Source organism: Triturus cristatus, chromosome 12 (assembly GCF_964204655.1).
Source record: "Triturus cristatus chromosome 12, aTriCri1.1, whole genome shotgun sequence".
Lineage (NCBI taxonomy): Eukaryota > Metazoa > Chordata > Amphibia > Caudata > Salamandridae > Triturus > Triturus cristatus.
In genome coordinates this window covers 277,410,836-277,434,320 of record NC_140595.1, presented here as the reverse complement: position 1 = coordinate 277,434,320, position 23,485 = coordinate 277,410,836, and the positions used below count along the sequence as shown (strand labels likewise).

The 23,485-nt window shown below is 44.2% G+C and overlaps 1 protein-coding gene and 1 long non-coding RNA gene across 2 annotated transcripts in view; one reads left to right on the top strand and one right to left on the bottom strand.

Moving 5' to 3' along the window:
* The window catches only part of LOC146775853 (uncharacterized), a 42,584-nt gene extending 19,604 nt beyond the window's left edge, over window positions 1-22,980 (top strand). Inside the window, exons 3-4 of the long non-coding RNA XR_014972229.1 lie at window positions 15,425-15,676; window positions 22,326-22,980. This is a non-coding gene — a long non-coding RNA (uncharacterized LOC146775853). The remainder of the gene's footprint in view (window positions 1-15,424; window positions 15,677-22,325) is intronic.
* NR1I3 (nuclear receptor subfamily 1 group I member 3) overlaps window positions 1-23,485 on the bottom strand; it is an 858,363-nt gene that overhangs the window by 651,990 nt on the left and 182,888 nt on the right. The window lies entirely within an intron of this gene.

Here is a 23,485-nt window from a genome sequence, read left to right as displayed (position 1 = left end):
AGGGCAGATGGTTAGGGAGGCCTGGCGACCTGGCACGTTCCCCTCGCGGACCACCTCCTTTTGAAGACCTCACCTCAAGCACCGCCCTCGCCAGCCGAGAGTCGGCAAGCGGGGCATGCGCAGAAGTCTGCAGGCGGGCTGTAGGTGCTGCTGTGGTCTGGGCAGCATGACACCCAGATACCAAGCTTGGCATTCAGGTCTCCTGCTACCACAATTTTTCCTGGGCATATGTCTACCATTGGATTGATTAGGCTTAGCATGTTGTCCATCTGCTTCATGTGCATGCATATTGATGAGTTGCAAGTTTATTGGGGGTAGATACACATTGATTGTCTGTGACACATCCTTGTAATAGCCTGCCCATTGTGTCCCATTGGTTGGTTTTGTTGTCACTCTCATTTGCTTGCTTCTAATTCAATGGCTTCCCTTTCTCTTCTTGTATTTATCCCTCCCATTTAACTCAGTGTCTGGAATGTAGAGTGAGCATCCTTATTTCTTTCACTTTATATATAGTAACACTCTATTGAAGCCCTTATGATTCACTCTGTTTCATGTTACCAGATGCGGAGAATATGTGCGTCTCATAACCTGGCATGTCCCATGGAAATTTGGACCAGGTTTCCTGTAGGGGCAAATGCCAAGTTCTTTCAAATAGCTTCACAAATCCACATCACTTTTTTGGGCCTTAATGTCAGCAAAGCTATCAAACAATATTCTTATTTGTTCTGCTTCTTCTGCTAGTCATATCATCATAGGTCTGTTGCATCTCCGACTAGTAACCTTTTGTTCTTTTCAATCTGTGGTCGCCAACTCAGTCGGTCTTTGGTTATGAAACCTATGTCGCAGCGTGCATCTAATGCTCTCTAATGAATGATCACATCTACTCTTTTCCTTATTGCAGACACGACTTTCCCTTAGTCAGGCGGCTACCTTCTCTTCTTTCTTTCAATGATTCACAGTTTTATTTATCATATATTTAATTCGATTAAATTATATTAATTTTCATTTACAATGACCCTACCTTAACCAAAAATTGATTCAAAGTTCATATTTAAAATATTATTTTACATTATAGCAACGCCAATTTCCAATCCTAATTCAAATTAAATACAGTTAAATGAATTGTTAAAATACACTAATGTTGACTGGAGCACTAACTCTATTGTTAATCAAATTAATTTTAATAGTAATTTATAAAAGTTATATTTTTCTAATCCTAATGGTAACTGATACCCTTATTATTAAATGTAATCCAATTAAGTTATATTGTACTGATAATAATTAATTTCACACCCTAAAATAAATTAAAGTAATTATAAACAGTGTTCTAACGTTCATACTAACTCTGTGTGGGTTATTAAATCAGTTTAATATGTAAATAATGTTTCTGTGGTTTCTTTAATTGTTACGGATTTATTTAGTTTTAATTCAATTTTGTTCAAATAATTACTGAGAAAGTAGCCATAACCCCTTTTTGTTAACTCCTTATGCCTAATTGTGGTATTTCTGCTTTTATTCAATTTTTGCATTAACAAAGTCATGTACATTTCTTCAGTCCTGTGGGTTCCTTCACTATACCAATTTTGCACACTGGAACTTTAGATTGCGGATTTCTGTTACAAAGTTGTAGTTAGGTATATATTATCCCTTAAAGTACTATTTTGATGCACTTGAACTTGCTGCAGCCTTATTACATCAAACCTCGATTTGTAACGTTGGTGTTGTATACAGCATCACTTCTTAGGGCACAAACAGAAAACTGTCTCAATTGCAGGAGCAAATTATGCACCACCTAATTACCGTTTGCACGGGGTGTGGTGGCTAGCAGTTGCGCAATTTGTACTTTATTCCAAGTTGCAAACATCTGAATGCGAAATAAAGTGGCAATTTTTTCGTTTTCCTTTGCTCTGAGGAGCGCAAAATACAAATTCTTTTCTGTTTGCCCTGCTGATTTTTGCCAGGATATACTTGGTGAAAATCGGAAGTGCAAGCACATGGGAGGTGCAGATGGTAACTTACTTGCAATTCTGTTTCGGGAGACTACTGACCTACTTGCAATCAGGGTCTTCAAGTCCTCTTACAGATCTCATACGTCTGAATTGTCTGGTTTGTCACTTCCTTTCAACACATTATGGCAGCTGATGTAAATTTATGGTTGTCTAGATCCACCATGAGGATAGGGGAACAGATATGGACAGGTCTAATGAGATTAGGGTATACCTATGTTCACAACGAGCTGGAGTAAGATAGTCTGAATATCTGTATGAGTTAAGTTTACATGCATAGAATGTAAATAGGAAAAACTTACATAGCATTGGTTATATGCAAAACTGAAATGACAGTATCCCTCTTGGACCAGTGAGGGTCCCCGAGTTAGATGGATGTCTGAGTGGTAGAACCCCCTGCTGTATGCATAATTTTGGCCTTGTACAGTTGTGCTTCCAGTGGTCAATAACCTTTAGACATGTACAGCATGGTAATAGTTATCTAGGTGGCAGGCACAATATTCTATTTTAGTAAGTGATGGAAAGTCCTGGTGTTGAATGGAACCCAAAGCTGGTGATATTTTAAAGAAGGGATTCAGTAAGGGCCCGGGACAGGTACCCCCTGGTGGGGTTGTAGGGGCCACTAACCTGTTATGTCCTTTTTAGGTCTCGCTGAGCCCCAGCGCTTGCGCTGGCTCGAAGAGACATTTTGTATTTAGGATTTTTAAAGTGCTGCCTGTGGCCTAAAGCTTGAGTGCACGCGAGCGTGAACGCGCGCAGTCGCCCATCACTGCTGCGCGCGCACCACTCGCGTGCTTGCCACACAGCGTGTCCCGTCCTAGCGATCGCGATCACTTTCGCTTTGATTGCGATCGCTATTACTTTAGCTTTCACGGCCGCGCGGCCGTTACTTTCACGGCCGCGCGGCCATTGCTTGTTTAACAAGATATCAAGCTTCCAACCCCCCTCCCCCAAACGTATTGACCGAGCTATGCGCCAGACATTACGCACACTGTTTTCATCACTTGGGGTGCTGTTCGAGTTACCGAGTTCAGATCCGTGCTTGGTGAACTCGTAACCGCGCACAAGGTGACTTTAGTCTGCAGGATTTATAATCCGCCACAGTGTGTTCGTGTTTATGCAGTTTTCTTTCAATCATTGCCGTTTTCTTCTTTTATCTCCCCTATTTTCTCATTAATGTCTCGTGTTCACCCCTTTCCTCTCGCGGTATAATTGTCTGTTCTTATCCAGCTCTCTTCCATCTTTAGTTCTACGTTCTATTTCTTTTCATCTCCCATTGTTTGTGCGCTTGTACGTTTTTTTGCTTTATGTTTTTTGTTTTCTGTTTCTCTTTTTTTGTTCCCCTTTTCTAACTTAGACTGTTTCAGCCATGCGAAACAAAACCTGATGGAAAACATCTGTGATATACAATGCTGCACACTCCAAATTCATGGTCCAGACTCGGGTATAACTTGCACATTTTTCAACTTTCTTTTGTGCAGCGCTGCTCAACCAGCCCAGACACCAAGCTTGCCTCGTGAAATGCTGAAAGTGAAAGCACAGAGAGGTTGAAGCGAACAAATCAGGCAATGGATTCACAAGATTACCTTTTCACAAGAAGTAAAGTCACAGCCATATCGAATACTTCTCTTTAACGGAAACTGAAGTGTTTTTTCAGCCAAAGCTGAGGTCTAAACAACGCTTTGTAAATAATACACGTTTTAAAGTAACTAGAAAATGTACATGTTGCTGAGTAAATCGTTATATCTATGTCTGCAAAGCAAGGCGGCGGGTGTTTTTGAGACATTATTTGAGGCTATATTGAAACAAGCATTGGCATAGCCAATAGGTCTCGCTTTTGGGACCGTATAAGTATTTAGTTATGCAACTGTTGCATGGCTAAACACTTATAAGGTCCCAAAAGCGAGACCTATTGGCTATGCCAATGCTTGTTTCTCTTTAAACCAGGAACCAGATGGTGACAAGGGAGGAGAATGTGGATGAAGACAGGTGAAGTAAATGTAGTTATTTACTGTATGTATTTGACTAAAGTGACCTTTTCCTTTCACATGTGAAAGGTCAATGGGATAGCTTGTGCACGTGTTTGTCAAGTTTGTTACCAACGACCTACGAATATTAGGGTGTTGTGGAAGGTGACGATTGATGTATCTGAACCAGAAACAATGTATTTATTTATTTAATCCACTTGTAAGGCGCACAAATCCTCCCCAAAGGGATCTCTAGGCGCCATTGCGGTGTGGGAGCAGACTGTGTGAATAGCCATGTTTTCAACGATGCCCTGACGAGGGAAAAAACCATAAGTGGTTCTAGCTGAGGTGAGTCTGATCTGCTTTGGTTAGACTCGGCTCTGAAACCTCTCTTCATTTGACGCCAGGAGAAAGATTTGAACAATGTGGAATCTGTACCCTATAAAAGCAGTAAGATCCAGTAGACATAAGAGCCCTTATTACACTGGAAATGCCTCCAGCACTAAATCAGTTCTGTGGTTAATAATGGTCTACTTGAAGTACCAGCTAGTGTTGTGCATATTTGGAGGTGGTATGGAATTAGCAATGAGAAGTACCACCAGTGGCAATCGCTGATGGCCGACGAACAGTGCTGGTCGGTGGAAATCACATTCAGCAGAAAACACATATCTTTCCATTTAGCAGATAAGTAAACCAACTGGGGTAAGATTTACCATTAACTGGTAAAAATACAGACAGCCAAAAATGCATTTTAATACAGGGAGTGTGGCCATGGCGCCAGTATGGCAAAACACTTGAACACTCAGGCATCGTTGGTTGTGTTTAGTGAACTTGCATAGGTAATGTATTTGTTGTGGAAATAAGCCAGAGGTTTAAGCTATTTTAAGATCTACTCACAGCTGGTGGTATTTTGGATGGTAAAATCCATCATTTTTTGGACATTGTGGCTGCCATTATGAGTGGTCCTATATGGAAGCGGTAACTTGAGTTACCGGCTCTGCCGGAACCATAAGTATTGCATTAACACTGCATCCCTGTGATGTTTCATTTAGAGACTTCACCTGCTGCAATAAGACAACGTCTCTGGGTGGAATACCAGAGAAAATGCTGCAGAAATCGGCACAGTAAATCAAATTTCCACATGTGACTCCTCGCTAAAAAAACCCGCATATTTTCTGTTACTTCCCTGCCCTCAGATGTACCAGAGTCCCTGGTAACAGTAATTCTGGGGTGGGCAAACATCGGGAATTATTAAGGGCCACTCATAATGGGGTCTAACGTTTGCCTTGGACGGTGACTGGGTAAGTAATGGAATACAATTACTGCCTGGTATAACTTCATCATCAGTGTCAACTGTTCTGAATGAATTTTACTGTTGATCGAAAATGTTTTCTTCTCTAATGGAAGGAATTTACCCCTTTTCCCCAGCAGGAATCCTCCATTACCGCTCACTACCCATTCCACAATGTGTGCTGGCTAATTGTTACATATAATAATATTGCTTGTTGCTGCATTAAGAGAAAAATTAATTTTAAGCGAGAGAAAATTAATTATGGCCTAAAGCTACCCATTAATGCCATCAGAAACAAATACTTCGATTAATCCGGAATCCGACAAAGAAGTTCAGACTCATTTGACCTTGTCAGAAGGCAGCTTTAGTCCCAGGGACACATGGAGTGTATGCCTCAGCACATGAACCAACAAACAGCTGCTCAACAAAGAGGGAGGACAATTAATCAAGGCAGCCAAGCTTCAAAAAGCAGTGAACTGAAGAGAGCCCAGTTCAATGGTTTGGGAATGCATGCGTTCTGCTGAAGCCCACTGTGGTAAAGTCCATCTGCAATCCTTTGTATTTTTATTTCCAGGATAATTAACAAGGGAGGTGCTTGGCAGTAACATGGTCCCTTGACAACCTTTCATGCGTCAGTATCAGTCAGTGAAGCCCCACCTGAAGGGTGTATGCATGGCAGTAGCCCTGATCAGACCTTGCCTCTCAGCACTTTTCTCGCAGCCTTGCATTTCTAAATATCACCCCTCCATATCATTGCTATCTCTCCCACCCCAATCCCTTCCAATGTTAGGACAAAAAAAACAGTTGGGGGATGGGAGCACACTGCCTCACCTCCCAGCACAGTTTGCCCCTTAGCATTGTGGTAAATGCAGTTCACAGTGATTTCTTACTTGAATTTTAGATGTAGTGGTTCACCAAAGTTGGTGCAGGTTAGTGCTGTGAATCTCTAGTCACATGTGTTTCTGGATATTGTCCATCTTCAGTAGAGCTAAAAAACGAAAATTCCTTCTGGGGTTGCTGGAAAGGCAGCCATAGTCTCTCAGTCAACAAAAACAGTGCAAAGAAAGCCAGCTCCTCTCTTCCTGAATTTACTGGGCATGTCTTTGTTAATCTCTTTCATTCTGAAAGTGTTGTGTCTGAGGGAACCCTTGGCCGCATTCAAGTCAGTAGCAATGTCCTACACCCAAGAGGGTGCATATATACTTGCTTGCCATATGCAAGCTTTCAGTACAGAGCTCTGCAAAGAGCTTTTCTGCAGATTCCAAGCAAAGCGGTGCCAGCCCCAGTTTACAAGTTTATTGATAGGTCTAACACCCTAATTCATCATCAAGCAATTTTTCAAAACGCACTCAAATAAATAAAGCAAAAATCAATAGAAATAGAATAAAATGATTAAAAAAACTACAATAATTAAACGAGTGCAAAACAGTAAGAACATCAATTAAAATCAGTAAGCAATTAGGACACAGTTCACACTCATTAAAGTACAATTAGAGCAACTCATTTCATTTCGCGAAAACATGTGCATCGAAAAGTCCTTCGATAGAAATGGTCGTTGTTAATCGAGCGGCCACTCTAAGTCTAATAGATCATGCATTAAAAAGGAATTTACTGTAGTCACTACCACTCTAGTAGAATCGCTTTTGCAAACTCTAAAAGTGTTTGTACTACGATGTGACATCTTCAGTAGATTACACGGGGGGCTTGGTCTAGAATAATTTGCGCAAAAAAAGAGCAGATGTTCCTCATCCTCATGGGACAACATGCATGACTGGCACAAAGTGGACCTTGCTTGTGGAGGAGCCCATTTTGCTAAAACCACAGCTGTCGGCACGGTACCATACATAAATTGTAGTAAAGCGATTGTGCACACGTTGGACAAATAACATTTAGAAATTCCTCAGCCTTGGGCACACTCTTGTGTGTAATAGATAGGACCATGTGCAACTGCCTGTGGAACTCGACAATTCATTCAGGGTGATAGCTCTCTCCCAGCATCTAGCCTTAACAACAGTAGCCACAGTAAACGTGGTGGAAGCAGGCTCGTCCCAAAAATGACCTAAGCCCAAATCATAGAGTGTTTTTATTTTTTCTAATGTCTTGATGGTATGAGAGCTGCATACGTTTTTCATATCAACTAGGCCCTCTCGATAGGACTGTAGTTCTTCAACGGCCCATACAAGGACCCAATAAAGTACCAGCTTTAGTGAAGCCAATGCAGGCACAGGTTTAAGATCAAGGTCCAATATATGCGGAACCAGAGGGGTACCTCTTCCTATACCTGAAGGATATCTTATGAAATTGTTCTCATTGGTACCCAGGGAGCCCGTGGAGCAATGGCCCCATAACTCTGACATACAGTGCTGCTCCCCTTGATTGAGTTTTCTAAATTTCTATGGCTGGAAGAATTGTATACCAGGTTCCCTTTTAGCAAATCCAACAATGGCTGCAGCTCCAGGGGGTATCAAGAGTGAGCTTTTAGAGATCTGCAGGGACCATGATCCAGGGTCAGTCAGACTGATCCCCAGGTATTAAAAATCCTTAACTCATTCCAGCAGTTACTGTCCCAGGCTAATGGATCCCATCTCCCTCTTACCATAAGTCATCTGCTTGGTTTTTAGTGCATTCATTTCAAGGTCTTGTGACATGTAAAATGTATGTTATATGTGTCTACAAGGGTTTGCGAGCCAGCATTGGTTCGGACCCTGGACTTGTTGCCTACCTCAGCCAGGAAAACCATGGTCCATGCCTTGGTGACATCGAGGCTGGACTACGGAAACGTACTATACATGGGAGCAAATGTCAAATGTATACAGAGGCTCCAATGTATCCAGAAAGTCGCAGCTCGCTTGGTTCTGATGCTACCCAAGAGAGCCCTTTCTAAGAGGGCCTTGATCGCCCTGCACTGGCTTCCGATCAAGGAGCGAATTCTGTTTAAGGCTCTCTGTATTAGCCATCGGATTCTACAAAGGAAGAGGCCCACCTACTTGCACAACCTCTTAACCCCTTATTCCCCTACCCGTCAATTAAGATCGAGTGGGATGGGGCAGTTTAGCATTGCTACAATCAGGAGGGCAAGGATGGGTGGTCGCTTCTTTCGCTTTTTGGCGGCGCAGCAGTGGAACAAACTCCCTTGGGGGCTGCGGATGGAGGCTTCGGAGACTACCTTTCGCAAGGAGCTGAAAACTCACCTTTCCCCCTCAGATTAAGCCATGTCTTCTTTTCACCTAGTTCAGGGTTTTTCTGGATGTGGCTCTTAGGTTTGTACCGCAGCGCGGGGACACACTAGCCTAGTGTAACCAAGCGCTTTATGAACTTGAGTATTATTATAATGGTTTTAGCAAACAGAAAAGTGTAATCTGCAAAGAAGAGGGTAGGAATTTTCTGACCTGCTAGGATAGGGGAACCATTAGTACAGTTGATCAGGAAGTTAACACAGTTATTGATGTACAAAAGGAAAAGAGCGGGAACCAGGACACAACCTTTGTGCGCACCCTTTTCAATGGCAATTTCCTGGGTTAATTTGCAGTTCACATCACAGCAAACCCTGGCAAAGTTCCCCTCGTGAAGGTGCACAATGATATTTAACAACCTACCAGGGATTCCCAACCCATGAAGAACCTCCTAGAGTTTCTACTTGGGGACCAACTCAAAGGCAGCTCGGAGATCGATAAATGCAACAAAATGTTCACAGTCTTCCACTTGGTTATCAAAAAGCAGAAGACCTGGCCAGTGGAGCTGGTTTTAGGCCTAAATCCTGTCTGGAGGTGGGAAACAATATGGTTTTCATCAATCCAATCTAATCGTCTCTCCAAGACCTGTTTGCAAAAGACCTTTTGTATATTATCAAGGAGACTGATTGGGTGGTAATTAGACAAAATGTTTGGGTTTCTTTTTTTGAAAACAGGCACAGTCTCTCCAGCATTAGAGACAAGATTAATGATGGGGACCCAAATACGTTGATCAGATTAAAAATGATCCTGTGGGATCATATCCATGCCCAGTGCTTGCCAGTCTTCTGGGAGGAGACCTCTGTGCCTGTCTTGGTTAGGGTCAAAACTACTGGTGGGAAAGTAGGCTCAGGAGAACAAACAAAGGCTTCCGCGCTTCTCTTAGGAATCAAGTCAGTTCTTCATGAGGAGAGTAAAGGTTCCCAGAATGGGTAACTCACTTGCATGGCAGAATCGATTTTTCCTCTGGCTTAGGTAAATTCCTACTACCTAGACATACGAACTGCCAAAATTTCCTTGCTTCATTATTAGCAGAGGTTTCTAAAAGATATTCCAAATTATTCCTTTCTCTGTTTGCCTTAGCTTGCCTTGTCACAAACCAATATAGTGCTATACAGTTCCCAATGTCATGAATTACTCCTTTTTTGTATTGCTTTAGGGAGGTTGTTCTTTGCCTCTATGCACTGTTGAGAGAACCACCCACCCCGGTTAAAATTATGAGACCTTTCCTAAAATTCTTAAGAAAAAAGTTTTTAAGACCATAAAAAATAACTTGGCATGCTCAGCGACGACAATATCTTTATTTCCCTAGGTATTAGACATCGCCACCACATGGGATGCAACATTAGCATACATGTTTGCCAATACCTCGGGGGAAGAACACACAGCTTCCCACTTCTCATTCGTTTGGTTATTGGTGACCTCCAAAATTTGGCAATGGGCGGAGATAGAAATGGCAATCGATGGGGAATTAAGTCATTTACAATTAGGACCAGGGTTGATCGATTCCCTCTCTAGGACTCTATTATGTTCCATCAGCCTCCATATCCTAAGCTCTAAAACAATATAATCAATATGACAGGAGTAAGCCCCTCTTTTAAAGGTTGGCCCAGGAAGGAAATCAGACAGCGCACGGTCATTACAGGCCGGTAAGCTGAATGCTAAGGTAAGGTCAACCATTTGGGGGCAGCCCTCGAGAGGTGGTGACTCGTTTGAGATGTTAGTTCAGGAATGCCCCCTTCTACATCTTCATTGTGGCACAAGTCCTGTATGATTCCATACTGTTTGTAAGTTAAATTCAGGTCATCTGCCAAAATAACATGATGTTACTTAAAATACCAGGCTAGAGTGTCATGTAAGAGATAGTGAGTTGGAAACTCCTTCCAGTTGCCAGAACTTCAGTTGTAGATATTAGTAGTAAGTGTAATGATTAGTCCTTGCATTTCTAATGATGCAATGGGTAGCATCCCTACAGAGCAGGTCAGCTTATTCGTCACCAGAAAAGGAAACCACCCGAAGGGCATCCTGCAGGGGACCTAGTAACCGCAACGCAATCGCTCTTAATGCCACTTTTTTAAAGAGCTATCAATCTGTGTTTTCTGAAAAAAGACAAATCCCATGAGAATCCGTAAATTGGCCTCATTCTAGATCTTCTAATTTCTGGTTTATCCCAGCAATGTTCCAGCTAGTGAACTCGTTGTTGGCGAGTGATGTTAATATTTATTTTACATAATTAATAATTTTTTCACCCTATTATCCCTACAGGTGTTGCTCAAATGTCATTAGGCAGTGGAAGGTATGAGCGCATAAGGTTTTATTATTGCTGCATGGAATGAATGCATAGACGGGCAGGGAGTATAGAAGCCCTGAAGATGAGCATAGACCCACCAGGGCTTTTTTAGAGGGCCGAAACACTCTGGCATAAAATGATGAATTATTGAATATCATCATAAGCCTGGCATATCTTTTTTTATACCCTCACCAAGGGTACCCAACAATAAAGGGAAATCGTTGGGTTTACCTTTAGGTATTTTTATCATTTATCTGGATCCCTGCAATTAATCCAGCAAACATTTATAAATGAACTCCCTGCCATGGTCGAGGTCACCGAGGTGGTATTTACCAACCGAGGTGTAGGGAACCATCAGCGATCAAGCATGTCACTTTAAATTGTGGGTGAGGCAGCTTCCCCAAAATCTTTTGGATTTCTGTAGGTTTATTAGGATAGCCTCTCACATACCTTGGGCATCTTTAGTGAGTTCCTGCCTCAATAACCCCCAGGTGTTCATGAGTTGGCTTTAGTTTAGCCTCCAGGATATCGGTTATTTTTCTACACAGAACCCTCGCAGCTTCAGCAATGAATGCCTTGCCCTGGCCATCAAAGTCCTCGTTTGAACTTACAGATATCAGGCAGCTGGTTTTAGGGTTGGCGCGTGATTGATCCTTCTTCCTTTTTGCTGGCCGGCCATTAGCTGAAGAACTAGATGCCTTCAATAATAACTCCTGGGGAGTTAACTGGGGAGAGGATGTGGTCCGTCGGCTAGACTGCCGACTTTGGTGCAGGAAACCAGGGTTAGAGCATCGGGGTCGCGTCCAAATCCTGTGATTCCGGGCAAATCACTTAATCGCCCCGTGCCTGAATGTGTAATGTAAATACGATGCTCATGTAAAGCGCTCCAATACCTTCCGGTCGAGTTCGCACTATATAAATATGCAACAAAAAAACCCAACTCAAAGTGCACTGGGGAGAAATAAGAAACTCCAACTTGGCTGTGTTAGTAGAACCCCCAGATGCACAGGCCTCAGCTATTGGCAGACAGGATACGGTGGTAGAGCAGGAGTGATGGACAAAGGGTGTTCAGCAAGTTCAGTCTCTCTGGTAATGACGCATACTGCGCGCTGAAGGAATCATTCAAGTAAGAGCCGTCTGAGGTTTGGGCAAGTTGGCAGCAAGTTGGCAGCAGTTGAACGTTTCTCCATTCTGCAAGGTTAATGCTAAATAATCCAATGAATAGTTACATCACAAAGTGGTAAGAAAGTAAGACAGTCAATCAGTACCATAAGAGGCCACACATGGCTGAACGAGTTGTGAATTCGAAAGGGATATGGCCCAGACTCTTATTGCAAGTTCGAGCTATCCACTCCCCATCCCGAAAAAGCAACAAAAGTATTTAAGCATCACTAAGACCCCAATAACAAGTTGAGCGAATGGAATTCCTGTGTAGAACTCCACTCCACTCCACGCAACCATAAGAGGACTGTTGACCCCGCATTCAGTTTTCCTGGGTGTGGGAACAACGGACTTTGTTTTAGCAGCCAGAATATCCATCCAGTAGGCAGTGCATCCTGCCCAGGTTTCATGGCCTTTGTTAGACCCCTTCCATGGCACAAGGCGCATGTAATGCTCCCCACCCTGCCAAGGAATATCTTTTCCTCTCTGCGCCCACCTTTACCTGTACTACTCACCAGTCCCATTGTTCACATTTACCACTTACTCACACTAAGTGCTAAATCTGAGCCTTAATAGCCATGGGCAAGGGAATACTCTGGATCATTCAAACTGGTAAAATTGGGCCCATACTGTCATTCCTCATTCTATGAGGATTAACTTGCATTGGACAGGTGAGGTGTCACCACATGGAGGTACTGTTTAGGTATGTGGCATGTGAATTGCCTGTTCACACTGGATATTCTCAGCACTAGAGTATATCTACTGTTTCCTGGCCAAGAGTGGGAATCGTCCAGTGGACCTTCCCTGGCTTGCGATTCAGGTGCGGCTGAGTTTGCAAGGCATCTTTTGAGCATTTAAGCATCTGAAGAAGGATCCATTAGCACGGTTTTACAATTGATAAAATGACTTACTTTATTGTCAAGGTATTTGAGAAATCACAAAAAACACCTTCTCATCTCCTTACAAATGAAACCATCAAACCAGGCCAGCTATGTTCTAATGCCCCTTCCAATGGACCCTAGCAAACGTTTATAGTACACCCGCACCGCCTTTCCTCTCTCTCGCCTCCAAGTTCACAGAATCACCCAGTCCACAGACAAATCTACCTTAATTATAATGTAATTTCTCCTGATGTACCGGTCATTTCCTCACCTTTGCATACCGATCCTCCATCAAGCCCGTCTACTCAATGGATCAGGTCTGCAATATCTCATCACGGGATGCATCAAACCCCCTAGCCAACCTACCTGCGCTTTAACTTAACTGGAACCTAACTGTACTTATAATGATTTTAGTGAGCCTCCCTTGAGTAACAAAATGGATGCACAAGTGTTTTACTCGACAATCACCTATAGCTTCATACACTACAGGTGACCGTGGACACACGAGCGTGGGGGGATTCGTGGTGCAAGGAGAAAAGAGCACCCTTTACTCCTCTGCATGCACATGTGATGAAGTCACCCGATGGGTATTTGTCTGGCATTTTGACAGTGACACGGTTGGCAGCCCCTTCAGCCCAAAGCCCTCTTGCCTTTCGGATTGTACCAAGACCCCAGTGAGGGCTCCTCTGCCATTTTAGCACAGAGATTTATTCCCTATACCTGCCAATCTCACCTCATGCCAACAAGGAAAGTCCAGTTCACAATCCACAGAGACTACGCGCAAGCTCTTAAGACATAATTCTGATCTTGGTGGTTCCTGTCAGGGAAGGGTACCTGCCTCACAAACAAGAAAAGCACCGTTATCCAATAATCTAATATAAGGCATGTATCATGTTCCTGGAGCCAAGATCAATATCTCAAGGTCGGTCAACAGTGTTGACAAAATACATGATTTTTTAAAATGTTGATGTTCCTTTGCTAAAAGAGTCACCTCTGGAAACAGTTGCAATTGAATCTCGGATTTGTCTGCGTAAAAATAATAAATAACAGCAACATCTACGGTCCTGCGTCTATTTTCACAATTTTCACAACACCCCAGGCCTATGTGCAGCGGCGACCGTCGAACCAAGCTTGAAGCATGTCTGTGACCTCATGTACGTCACCCAGGATGTCCCATACAGCCAACACCCTACAAACATGTTCTCCTGAAAAACTGCAAGGAACCCGGTTCAAATTAGAATACTACACGGCCTTCTCAGCGGTGAGACGCGCTTTATAATGTACAATCCCGTAAACTATCTGCCATGGAAAATTAAAAGTCCCCTTCAGAGAGTAACCTCATGCACCTGAAAGTATAGCTAACATCAAAGCGAATATGTAAATAAATATATGTGGGCATATGTACAAGCAAATGTCGGCGCGCCGAACGGCACCAAATTTGGGAGTGCCATGCTCCAACAGTTCCAAAATGAGGGAATGCACAATATTTACCAGAATACAGCGCACCCGTGTGTTTCCCCCAGCGCTGCTGCTCAAATTATCTGCCTAGCGCCAACGCAGTCTCTCCTGTGCCATAGTGCAAAGGTGCCTGTGTTGCAGGGAATGATTGTTTATGTGCAGGAAGGTGTCCCTTCCTGCAGATACCCAATCAATAATGGTGATTTGATACTTATACACCAAAAACGAACACCATGCAAGAGCAGGCATTAGAATGGCGATATGAGGAGAAATACTTTTATTTCTCCTCGTTTTTGTTTTTTCTATGTGAGCTGCATTCTGCAGCACACATAGAAGTAGCAAACTGTTATTATTAATTGATTGTTTATGTGCAGCAAGGGACACCTTCCTGCATATAAACAATAATTCATGACGTTTTGCTTCTTGTATGTGTTCTACAGAATGCAGCTCACATAGAAAAAGCAAAAACGAGGAGAAATAAAAGTATTTCTCCTAATATCGCCATTCTAATGCCTGCTCTTGCATGGTGTTCGTTTTTGGTGTTGCCTCCGATTTACGCATTATTGTAAATCTGGGACAGCATCAAAAAGCTATGGGTGTTGTGGTAGAATGTCACCAGCAACACCCATCGAACGTCCCTTTCACGCAGATACCTGCATGTAAGGCTACCATATTTACAAATCTGCGTTATGCCACAAAAAGTGGCTTAACGCCACTCTGTAAAGATGAAGCAGGACATTGCGCCACCGGAACGTCGTTGAGAGTGAGGTTCCTGTGGCGCAATGCCCTTATAATATGCCCCATGGTGTCAAAGTTTAACCCCACATACCATCTTGACTGAACTCACAATGACTGCGGTGAACATTCCGAAAATCCCCCCCCGCACTTCCGCATGGCATGTGGCCCGCTAACATAGCGTATGAAAGATTATGCCATCAAACCTGCCCTAATGACTATCTTTTCACAATTCAAGACTGCTGATTCCAGGAATGCTCTGTTGTCTCATTTGTCTGTTCAGTCCAACTGATGCTGATGTCTGTGATAATAGTGAGTTGGGCTTGTTCTTTGTAAAATTCATGTGTATGTTATAATCTTCAAATGTCATTAAATATCATTTATTTATTTGTTACATTTATACAGCACTGTCCTTCACTGCAACTCCGGTTCAGAGTATGCAGGAGGAAATACTACTAAGCTGGAGTAGGAAGGAGGAAACAGGTGGGATATACTCTTGGGAGAAGGACAGGGAAGAAGGAGAACTAAAGTCTGAACACAGAAGTGTAAAAAGAGGAGGAAGAAGCAGCATTCAGAAGCAGACTCTGGATATGTGGTTTAATAAACGTTTTGGAAGGACCCTAAGGAAGGAGTTACAGTGCTTAGTGTGTAATAAGTGTAAGGACCTAAAGTTTTTCTTAGGAACCCACATCTAGCTCTATCAAATTCTGAGGTTGCTAAACACTAAGGCTGCCTACTTTTGATTCCACCGTATGCCTCTTTCTTCCAGCCACCCTACACTTTTTGTCTCTTGAATGTTCTTTTTCATCCATGCGTTCTTTGTCAGAGTTTTCCAGTCTTTCTCTTCCTTATCTCTTTCTTTCTCCTTTTTCTGCCATTCACTCTCTTGGTCAGGATTAAAGTCTCATGGTGAAGAATAAGTCCTCGTCCACATAAATGAGTTGTAGGGCCCATCACCTACAACCACCAGCACCAATTAGGTACTCTGGAATTGATACAATGGAAACGAGAAAAGCATTACAAGTGTTTGGCTCCCTGCAGTGTGTTTCTATTGCCAGGATTATTCAGTCACGAAGCACCAGGCAGACTCTTGAGTAGGGACTGCAAGTCCCAGGATCACTGCGGTGGGGGCTGCACAGCCAGACCATGCCCCTTTTCCCTCACGCTTGTAAGCGCTTCTGCAGCATAAGGAGACCAGGCACCAGGTGGACTCTCGTGCAGGGGTTGCAAGTCCCATGATTCCTGCTGTAGGGGCATGCAGAGACACTTTTTCCTCACGCTCTTAAGTGGTCGTGCAGGATAAGCCAAGGGCGGGCCCATCCCCGCCCAGAGGAGGCTGGGCTGGACCACCTCTCTACAGTCTACCCTCAGAGGACTCACCCTTTCTAAGAACGTGTTCTTCATTTCACTTGGCAATGGTAGTTTGCTCTGCATTTTACCGCGGCCCTTCCTAAAGGTTCATCGTGCGACTCTTTTGTTGCTTCTGTACCTTCTCATTGCCTTGTCATAGACTGAATCCGATTGCTGTTGGCCCGGTCCACTGTGGTTATCCGCTCCTTCATACTCCATCCAGAGTACTTGGACATGGGCAAGTGCAAGTCTTCTCCTGAACACTGTGCCCTGTTGGGGCAACAACTAATGACATTAGATCAGTAGAAGAACTGGGTTAGCCTCACCGGCTGCTAAGCATTCTGACCGCATTATCTGAGGGGATTGCGTCTAACGCAAAGTCTGATTCCAATCTGTCCCTGGACGTCAATTCGCATATTGTTCAAGCCACCGTGCATCATCCTCCAGCAACATGTCCGGCTGTTTCATCTAAGCCTTCTAGGGTAAAAAAGAAGGCGGCAGCCTCCCTTCGTGCCATGACTGGCTCAGTTTTCACACTTTATGTTGTGACTGAATTGCTTGCTAAGTATTTTAGCAAACTGGAGAACTTATTCATTTCCTCCTTTACTGCCTGCCATGATAGGCTCAGTAAACTAGAAGATGCTCTTACCAAGCCTGAGGCTACTTCCCAGCCTTTTCATCAGACCACTGTGGGGGGCACACACCACTATGTTGTTTTGAATCCATGGTTGCGGGGTCCCACACTTCCGAAGGTGGGTAACCGCAGAACACCTGTGTACAGCTAGAGGATTCCCACCATGTTGATCTTGGATCAGCAATACTTACTGCTTGCAACACTGGGCCTCGCTCAGTCGGTGGGCTGAATGTACATGCTTCCTCGAAGAATCTTCGGTCTTGGCAGCTGTCTTTCGCTGCAGCCAATACTAGTGGGACGCCCAGTAATCCAGTTGTAAGAGATGGAGATTTTGGTTCTGATAATCTGAACCTTGATTTGCCACTGACCGCTACACCTGTAGAGGGGTGGCACGCTCAGGTTACTGCGATGCCCTTAGGGGATAACTGGCCAGGGCACCTTATGGAATGACACAGCACACAAGTCGTGATTACATGAATAAGCCACGAGCGGCTTATGCACCTTTATTTATCACCTCGGGACTGAGCCTGGCCTGAGGGTGTAAAGTGCAACATTGTAGGATGATTGCCGGATGGCTTATTACATTCCTCCCAACCTTTCATCAAAAATAATAAAATACCAAACCATAAAGAGAACACAACGTTCTCAAGGAATACAACTTCCACAATGTCAAACTCTTCAACATGCAAAGTCCCCCAGTCTTTGGCTGTCTCTCGGATTTGCTCTCAGCTGATAAGGATGACCTTGCTGTGTTCCGGGTACATCACTCCTTGGCTGCATGCTGGCTGGAGAAGTTAGTGCTATTTCTTCGGGCACTCTGGGGACATCCGTCATCATTATCCATTCCCAGACTAGAACTCAACGGTTCCTCTTCCATAGCACTCAGATCGGTTAGAGACACTTCATTTCCCTCCACATCATCTTGACTTCGGTCTCCCACCGCTTTCCAGAACCAAGAGCTTTTTCTTGAGACCACCATATCTACTCTCTTTGCGGTGACCATTGTTCCTCGCACTTTGACAACTTCCCAAATTTACCTTTCAACAGGAGTCTAAAATTTCCACCCTGGGTGTCGGTCTTTGATTACGACTCTCGTGCTTTCCTCTTTCGACTGGCCATGCACCTCTTGGCTTGGGCGGCAGCCATGTCCAACAATCCTGGTTCACACTTGGAACTCACCAGAACAGGTCCCTTACCGGCCTTCTTATGATGAGCTCACTTGGCACACACCCAGTAGTGCTATGAGGCGTTTGTCTGTATGCCCTCAGAAATTGATGTAAACATCCTTTCAGATCCTCTCCTTCGTCTACTCCAATCCAGAGTGCTTTATTGAGTGTCCTCATGAATCTTTCTACCTCCCCGTTGGCTTGAGGCCATTGGGGAGTCCGCTGGTGATTAATGTTAAGGTGGTGGATGTAGTCTCTGAACTCCTGGCCTTGCAAAGGAGGACTGTTCTCCATCTTAATTTCATTGGGTAGACCCAGCATGGTGAAGATCTTTTCCAAAGCTGGTTTGACGCACTCAAATGCAGTGGAGCGGACAAGCTCCACAGCTGGAAACTTGGTGTTTCTGTGTACTGCCACCAAAGTGATGTGACTGTCTGGAAGCTCCCGAAATTCATGCTCACTGATGACCATGGTTTGGTACAGGGACGTTTAGTGATTACTGGGATCATCATGGGTTCACAACCAGTAAGCAGACATGAATGGCAGCCACACACAACCTCTTTCACCAGCCGGACAATCCCAGGAAACCACTCCTTAGTCCTCAGATGATCCTTTGTCTTCGCTTACCCTTGGTGGCCTTTATGAGCTAGCTTGATGGTACGCCTCCAGAGACTCTGAGGTATTACAATTTGCTGGCTTCTCAGTAGGAGCCCTTCAGTACTTTCACTTAGTTTATGGAGACTTTGCCACATGCACGTCCTAGCCTGTCACTCCTCATCAGTAAGACTGCCAATACCAGCCAGAAAATCCTTCCACCGATGCTCTTTCAACATCTCGTTCACTTTTCTGATGCAGCTATCTGCCTTAGTGGCTTCCAAAATCTCCTCTAGAAACAGTGCACGAGGGCACGCCAGTTCAGTGACCAGTCTCACAAAACCTTGTGCGCTGTTGTCAGTCTATCGCTACGTTCTTGAATCACCTGTCAGGGGGTGGCACAACAGACAATCCGGAGCGATTGTTAATCCCTGGATGGTATGCCACCTTGAAGTTGTACTGTTGTAACTGCACCGCCTACCTCTCTATTCGAGGTGTTCCATTTCACGGTGGCTTGTGGTCGGTGATAAGTTGAAAATTGTGGCCCACAAGTAAATGTGAAAATGTTGGCAGGCCCACCTGATGGAGAAGGCCTTCCTCTCAATGTGGTGTATTTTGTCTCTACTGCAGAAAGTGCATGACTAGCACATGCAATGGGTACCCATTCACCATGGGTATCTTGCTGTAGAAGCACTGCACCTATCCCCACCGGGCTGGTATCCACAATAAGTTCTGTCTGGCTTCCAGAGCTGAAGTACACCATGGTGGCCCCTTGCAACAGAGCTCTCTTGACATCCTGTAATGCCTGTGACGCTGAGCCTGACCATTCCCATGGCGGGTCTTTCTTCATAAGCGCCCTCAGGGGTTCAGAAATGGTTGCTAGCTGGGGGATGAACCTCCTACAATAGTTGGTCATCTCTAGGAAACCACGCTTTTCAGTGTGTTTCTGGGGAATAACAGCTGCTCTGCTGGCCTTGACCTTGGCCGGATCCACCTGGAGACCCTCTTGGGAGAATTTGTAGCCCTAGAACTCCACGTCGTTGGTGTAGAATGAGTCTTTACTTTCGTGTAGTGTCAGTCAATGCTCCACGAGACGCTGCATGGTTGCTCTTAAACGCACATGATGCTCTTCTAGTGTTTACGCTAAAATTAGGACGTCATCTGTGACGCTGATGACGCCCACCACTCCAGACAAAGCCTCCCCTATAGCATCCTGGAACACCTCTGCAGCAGAAGACATGCTAAAACTGAGTCCCCTAAATCTTCTCAACCCCACATGCGTCGAGAATGTTATGTCCCGACTGGATTCATCCAGAGTTGAGATCAACTTTAGTGAACCATTTTGTCCTATTTATGCCAGTCACTATCTTATCGATCGTTGAAGTGATGTGTCTTTCTTTACGTATTGCTTTATTTGGCAGTCACATGTCCACACATAGCCGTTTTGCCCCTGGCTGTTTGTGTTTGGGGGCAAATACCAATGGAGATACACATGGGGTGGGACCAGACACTTTTTATATTGCTCCCACTTTTTCTTGTTTATCCAGCTCTGCTTTCACTAAAGGTTGAAGATGGAACAGGACATGCCAGTGATGCAGAGCTATTGGCTTAACGGCCTGATCAATGTGTAGTTTCACTTTTACAATCTTCAAACACCCTAATCCCTCGAAGAGCTCTGCAAACTCTGACATTATTTCTTCAGCATGTGATTGGTGAACTTGTCAAGCAAACAGTACCAGCCCCAAATCTTCTGCTGTGTGACAGCCTAATAGGGTGCCCGAACTGTCTTGGGTGACTTGCAACCTTGTCTGCGAGACCATCTTCCCATGTTTGACCTCCACCTCTCCAACTCCCTGCAAGGGAATGGGCGACGCGCCCCCATACGTTTGCATATCTTTGCATTGGTGTTCATAAGTTTTGGACAGGGTTAAATGGCTGATATGCTCCTGTATTGATAAGGGCTGTTATTGGACTTAAACACGGCACAAAGGAGGGGGCCTTCTCTTTTGGTTTCTACACCTGGTGAATGATATGGTGAATACTTCTTCCTCGTCTTCGCCGTCCTCTTCCAGCAATTTTGTTTACTGACACACTACATGCTTCGAGTCCTGCTCCTCCCCTTCCTCAGATACTAGCTTGGCTCTGCCAAATTATTTTTTCTTACCCCCTTCACTAGGCACTCGGGTTGCATTAGAACAAGCTTTTACAAAATGGTTCAGCCTCCCATATCTTAAGCAAGGCTTTCCCTTTGCCGGACAACCTCTTGGCGGGTGACTGAGTTCCCAGTTCCCACAGACCTTCTCCCCTTGTTTGTTGCTGACACCCCCACGTCCTTTCCTAGGCCATCTCCTGAATGTTTCCACCTGTTCCTCCTTGATTTTCATTGGGCCTGATTGTGATGAGGTTGTAGCTTTGAGGGCCAGTACCGACTCCATTTCACCTGCTCTGGCATCCGCTAGCTCATGATATCTTCCTGATATTAGGATGTCATGTTAGGATATTCCCTGCTGACTCAGGATCAGCTGACTCAGGTTGATGGAGCAGAAGACCTGTATTAATTGCGTACATATTTCCAAATTCCTTGTCTATTCCTGTCAGCCGCGACTCGTGCAGGTAAGGGCGGTGGGGCAGTGGTGTCAGGGATTTCGACAGACTACAACAAGTAAAAATGAATTATTTATTTAATTTTACCTCGTGGTCGTCTGTCGAATCCCTCTCAAACCCGGCCCACCACTCTACTGCTCTTAAGTGCACGGGCCGCTCCTCATTCCAGTGCTGGCACTGGCCAATTTGTGCAATCTCGCAAAGAATACATCTACAGACTCCCCTTCATCTGACGGGCTTGTCTAAACTTGAAGTGTTCATAATCCGGGTTTATTTGAGGGTGGAGAATGCCTGTTCAGCTCTCTCGCCACTGCTTCGAAATCATCATCAGCCCCTGTATTGGGTAGGTCCAGAAACAATTCATGCAGTTCATCTCCCCCATGTGTAACATGGTTGATTGCTTACAGCACCATCCGTTCCGCGTGAGCTGCGAAAGTAGTTTTCCAGCCGCCCAATCCACTTCTGCCATCTTGGGGCTCCTGTCGCAGGGTCCGCTAGTAGAGTGAATGGCGGTAGCACTGCAAACGTTGAGTGGGAGCAGCGCTGCGATGCATTCTCCGCCTCCTCACGTGCTTGTGCTGGAGCAGAGTTTTCTGTTGAAAATTTATCGAGTTTTAAGCTCCAGTTTCGTTTATATGGTTTAACTAAAATTATTAATTTAAAATCATTAATTCATAGTTTGTTTTGTCGAAGTCGGATTAACCAACACTACTAATGAGAGAAAACTACACGTGGGAATGCATATATGTTGCTTAATAATAATGTGCAGTTTTAATTAAATTAATGTTGCAAAGTGCTGTTTGTTTAAAGCACGAAACGCTTTTGAAATAACGTGTACTAATGCTTTATTGTGTTGCAAGAGGCTAGATAATTACATACACATAAGGGTATTAGTGGGAATTAACACTGTTTTATCATTATGCTGTGGTAACGTTGTTTTGTGTTTCTTTTAATTAAGATGGTCCGTTTTGGCCTAAACCAAGATGGCTGCCTTTTACAGCCTGCGCTCGAGTGAGTGAATTTTGATGGGAGGCCTTGCTGAATATGGTCGAGAGTCACCTGACCGCAGCTTTTGCCTGGTTAGAAAATCTTCCGTGAGGATGGCAGCTCTGGGAGTGATTCCAGCTGGCCTTGGACAAGGATAAAGTACAATGAACATTGTCCAGTCTGCGGTGACTCTGCTAAGATATCAAGGAAGAACATTTACGAAAGATACATTTGCAAACTCGAGTTCCGTCTTTTTATTTTTGTGATTTTTCCTGAGCGGAGGTTTTCTAAATGTAACCGAGGGACTTCCTTTCCTGCTCGCTCTGCTCAGTGGCTCAACGGATATCTAATATTTGTTTGTTACTTTTGTTTGCAACATACACTATAAATATGTTAGACTAGAGAGGGTCCGTGTTCCATTGCGCTCATTACTTCCATTGCGTTCCATTGTGGTTCATCGCGTTTTGGACTTCTTCCTGAACCTATGCTGAGGACGGCATCTCGAGAGACCTTACAGAGAGACCTGTCCTGACCCTTTAGCTTGAATAGGTAACTATGAGAATAATGATTTCGTTAATAATTGATTTCCATTTTGAATTAATTTAGATAAATAAGCATTGATTGAATTAAGTTGTTGGGTGTTTATTTCTTGTCATTTATTGAGTTCCAAATATATTTCTTATGTTTAAAATCATGACTCAGGGCAATATCATTCAGGTCGCATTGACCTCATTGTAGATGCAGATTGGTTCTCCTATATTCAGTGTGGATAGAGTAACAGAGTGAATTTTAGTGTGATGGGCCCTAGCGTATGATGTGTGTATGTGCGTGTGACTGTAGGTTTACTCTGTCCGTGGAAGCAGGGAGAATTTATATGCTCCGATCTGCAGCACGTGTACTGACATGTTGCCCCCAACCACAACGAGGCGCCAGGTATCCACTTCAGTAACTACTTAAGGTTGCCTGTGGCACATCTGTATGGCTTGTCTCGCTTTTAAATGCACCTGCACTTGACCCCGCAGCTGACACAGTCTCTTGGGTGCAGGATGGCTAGATAGACCAGAATTCACAAGTTGTTTTTTCAAATCGGCCCACTTGCTCTCAGGGTCATGCTTTGCACTTTCGTCTTAT